General features: G+C 40.6%; 1 protein-coding gene across 5 annotated transcripts in view; it reads left to right on the top strand.

Moving 5' to 3' along the window:
- The window catches only part of LOC102680309, a 199,394-nt gene that overhangs the window by 180,675 nt on the left and 13,737 nt on the right, over positions 1–4,982 (top strand). The gene's annotated exons all lie outside the window — the stretch shown is intronic.

Here is a 4,982-nt window from a genome sequence, read left to right as displayed (position 1 = left end):
GTTCGCGCCTCCCCCTCTTTATCAAAGCGATTCGACGATCGCATTCGCGATCCTCCGCGGCGCGCCGACAACACGCGCGGCATAAAAAAGCGGGCACGGCACGACGCAGGCACGCGCCGTTTAATCCGCGTGCGTGGAGCGTGGGGATGCACGGTGGAGATCAATCGAGGGTGGCCGGAGCTGTCGAGTAATTTAATCTCCGCTTGGCACCGGTGCCCAACTGAAAGCAGCGCCGCTTCTGTCCGTTGGCGGGAAGGCTAATGAACCGGAAGGCTCCGACACCGGCTGTGCTCTTCCGGCAAAATAAACCTCCGCCACCCTACTCGGGGGGCGCAGTACGCAAACAGACGGGGGCGCGAGGACGTTATATGCCCGCGTATAATTTCCGCACACGGCAGAGTGGTCGATAATAATTGATGATCGGGGAGAGAGAGAGATCATGGCGCGGAAAGCGGTGGCAGCAACGGGGATTAAACGACGATTCGAACGTTACTGTTTCCGCATCGAATTAGAACCGTTTACTTTGGCCTTCGATTCTCGTTCAACGCAAAGGTTAAAGGCCGTGGAGAAGGCTGGATCGTGACACTGCGTTGTGTTTCCTCTCGAGGCTTTCGTGATGTTGATTCGTTGAGGTGTGGATCCGTTTGATTTTTCGATGGAGAAATGTTGTGTCATGAAAATTGAAAATTTGGATGTTATAAAAAGTAATCGCTCGTAGATGTTTAGTGACATCGATCATTTTTATTAGAGAGGGATTAATAGATTATTTTTACTCTTTTTCTTTTTTAATGTATGTTGTTTCGTTATTTATTTATTGCAATCGAAAATGTTTATTATGAATATATTTTCACGATTTCGTACTTCTTAGTATTTTCAAACTATTATTTTGGATGGTATGTATAAAATATAAATACAGGTTGGTAAATGATTCATTGTTACGTTATTATATAAAAATACGAAATATCTGTTTTTTTGTTCGATACAGTGCGCAAATGGATTGGTTGTGTTTATTTTAGATCCATTTCAGAATTATTCGTTCTTATAAATACAAAATGATATTGATGGAAAATTAAATTTATTGCATTAGAAGTTTCGTGTTAAATTTTTTTTTCTCTCGTTCAGCGAATTTCGATATATCGATTCCTGAAGTTTATTTATTTTTACCTAGTAAAAATATATAAATTTTTCCTAGAAAGTTCCGAAAGCAAACAAAAATCAACGAACGTGATATTTCGTGATCTCGTAGGCTAAAGAATCGATCTCTCGTTAAAAATAATATTCGCTTATACGTTATACCTCTCAAAAGTAAAATAGTAGTAAAATAGCAGTAAAAAAGTAAAGTAAAATTCTTCTTATTTCGATCATTTTATTGTAGCATTTATTACGAATTATATTTAATATTCATAAAAATCACTTTTAGAATTGCTATGATATTCTGCTACTTATTTATAATAAATTGTCAAGAAATTATTTTCCTTCATTTTAACTCGTTATGACTATTATTTACACTTAAGTAAAGTGGCTACAAATCTTTATTTCAGATATTAAAATCTTTCTTTCCCGATTTTGGCCGATATCCTGAATATTATTCTTTAACTGTATCCAATTTTACGTTTGTACGTTCACCTTGCATCTGCCAATCGCACGTAATCCGCGCACAATCGATCTTTAACCTATCTACTTAAAATACACGCAGATGGAATAATAAAAAAAATAAAAAGCACAAGGAAAGAAATGAAGTCAGAGAAGGGAGCAACATCGGAGGGGAATGAAACAAAACTCTCATGCAAATTGTAAGGGAAGAAAGTAGGTTCGCGGGATGGAGAGCGACACGTGGGAATGGGGCGCGTTAAAATCTCGTTTGAGCGACGTACGAGCCGCGATCGGTGTCTGACGATGCTCTCGTCGGGGCAAGAGATATCTCGGCCACGTCCGACCCGGTTTGCACAGGAAAAGTACACACCAGATCCAGACTCCCTCGTGCCACGTCCTCGCGTCCAAAATCCGCGAATGAAAGTTGAAAATGAGCCAACTGGGTCGGTTGATCCCGCGCTTTTAAAGAAACGCTCGTCCTATCAAAAACATCGAGCGCCGCCTCGTTCAATGACGTTGTTCGATTCCCTGGAAAAAAATTGCAACTGATCGGATCCGATCGAGAACGAGATTTCACGTTGATGATTGTTGAAAGAAAGAAACAAAAAGGAAAGGAAAAATTAAAATTTTTCGACGAATATATTTCTCTGTTTTCTCAGAGTTAGGAAAAATGGATGGTTTTTTCTTATTTGAAAAATCGTGTGTAAAAATATCGCGCGATAACTTTTGCTCATTTTTCCCCCCGTTTCTCTTTTCTGTTTCTCCTCATTACCGTTTCATTTCGAGCCGCAACGATTCTCCCCCTTCCTCGTTACTCACGTATCAACTCATCGTCATAAATAATACGTTATTCGAAGTTTGAGCAAAGTTGCTCGCGTGAAATTGTATTTTCAAGTTTCCCTTCGTTATTCACCGTTTGTTTGCCGCTCATTAACAAACAACGTTTCGTCACGCAATTACAAATTTTTTTCCAAGTTTTAATCAAAGCAATCGAAAACCGTTGTTGTGCCTCCATCTTCCTTCCTTCCTTCCTTCCTTCCTTTCTGCGTTCTCCTGGAAGGAGCATAACCGCGGATGAAATTGTAACCTCGCCAATTTCGCAGTATACCGGTGCAACAAGATTCTATGCCGATAACGCGATTAATCTTCCGGTTTCCGTATACACGTCGTGTTGTAATTGTCGTTTGCTTCGCCTAATCGAAACGATGCAATTGTAATCGATAACGATATCACGAAGAATTTGTGTTTTTTTTTTTTTTTTTTCAAAAAGAATCTTTCATTCTCTCGCGTTTTTTAATGAAATGCTATAATTTTTTTTTTTTTTTTTACGTCCAAGCTTTTGAGCCTCAAAACTCATTAAGTAACTCTCAGACGATGTAACTGGCTCGGTGAATCTATGGGATATTGCAGGATCTAAAGGATATTATGAATTGGATGAGTTGAGAAAGTTGGTGGAGCTGCGAAACTTGGAGATGTCTTTACCTTTCGTGGGATAGTAGACATTTCTACGATCCCGAAAGCTTAAGTGACTTCCATAACTCGAAGATTTTTTTTTTTAAATCGTAGGGGACTGTACACATATATATATCTCGAAAAGGGAATCGTGAACGTTGGACGAGGGCAAGAAGTTGAGCAGAAGAACTCGAAAGTTCGAAAATTTTCAAGAAAGATACGCGAGGGCTTGCAAGAGATACCCGATCTTCGATGAAAATTTTCCATGTAAAATTCTTTCGAGAGAAAAATAATTTGGACACTCGCAGTGAAATATTTTGCTTCTAAAATTCGTTTCTAATATTTTCATCAAAATTTTTTCTACAAAATCTCTCTTCCTCCTCTTGTTTTATTTAAAAATACTCTCCACTCTGTACTCTCTACATATATTGAAACAAAAAGGAACTCCACCTCCACCTCCACAAAATTCGATCGTGAATTTCGATACCTCGCGATATGTAATATAATTCATAAATATGCACGGCTCGTCGACACCATCACCACCACCACCACCACCACCACGGGTGGTGGCCTCGCAACACACCATACCACACTTTACCTTTTAATCTCGCGGTAAATTAATTTGCTCTGGAATTGGTCGAATGGCCATACTCCGAACACCTGGCTGTCGTTGCCAGGCCAAAAACCGTGTTAATTTATTCCATCTATTAATAACCGTCCGATGCCATGCGGCAAGACGTTATCACGGGACAAAACCGGGCCGCAAACATTGACTTATCACTATACGCTGTCTCATGGAGGATTCAGGCGCAGGTTATCGCGAGGCGCCCGTTTCCCAGGACGTCCATTTACAACTTGGAGCTTGAGTAAAATGGAAGCGAACGACGTGGAAAATTTACATGCCGCTTTGTGCCACCACTTGCCCAACTTCCAAGCCTTGCTCGCTGCGCTGGCACACGTAAGCTTGTCAAGTATGGTGAGACGTGTACCTCTTTGACATAAAGGCGCCGGCTTCATAATTCACGGCAAACTTCCTTCAGGCGGTTCGACTTAGCGACATAAAGGAAAAGAGCTCCTGATGGAGAGTAAGAGAAAGAATCAAAAGATGGGCGGATCCAGCTTTACTCTCCATGTATATGTGTGTGTGTATATGTACAACCCTACCGTTGGAAAATTCTATTCAAAGGAGTTGTCCTCGTCCTCAACAAATCGAAGCTAACATTACACGTATCGTTATCCGTAACAATGGGACGAGCATGAACGTGTCTAACGTTTGTTATGTGTTTATTATTATTCAAACGATTCTAGGAAACGTTTCCTCCGTTATCATCGTCGCGAAATTGAAACAGTCAACATCGTAAGAACATTGTTTTTCTTCGATGATTACAAAGAAAAAAATTGTACAAAGTAGTTCGATGATATTCTACGAATAAATCTAAACTTAATCTTCGTCGTCTCGACGATCGAATCAGCTGATTGTAACTCGTAGAGATGAACACATTCTTTTTATCTTTGGCATCGAAATAAATAATCTCTTTAAATAAATATTCGTCCTCGCCCACTCAGCAGTAAAAAAAAAAGGAAGAAAGTAAAATAAAAAAAGTAATCTCATCAATCTCGCCACGAGCACGAGGAAAGGTATATATACGTTTGCCTCTGAATTACGTGTAGCACGGCTCGTTGAAAACCACGGGGAGGATCCCCGATTTCGGGAAGGTATCCGATAGAAGATAGAGCTCGCGAGCTTTACGACATTTCTGATAGCAACCCTCCGTGATTTACAATCGGTCTCGATGGAACGACGCGTTTTCAGCGAAGAAATGACTCGAATCTCTCCCCCTCCTCTCCTCCCCAAGCCTTACGAATTACACCCACCTCCTCCGCGGTAGTAAGCGGTGACGACCGCGTAAAAAGCAGATTCTATTTTCGTTTCTTCC

This window comes from Apis dorsata, unplaced genomic scaffold, assembly GCF_000469605.1.
Source record: "Apis dorsata unplaced genomic scaffold, Apis dorsata 1.3 scaffold_527, whole genome shotgun sequence".
NCBI lineage: Eukaryota > Metazoa > Arthropoda > Insecta > Hymenoptera > Apidae > Apis > Apis dorsata.
Note: the sequence above shows the minus strand (reverse complement) of the source record. Positions and strands in the feature narration are given on the sequence as shown.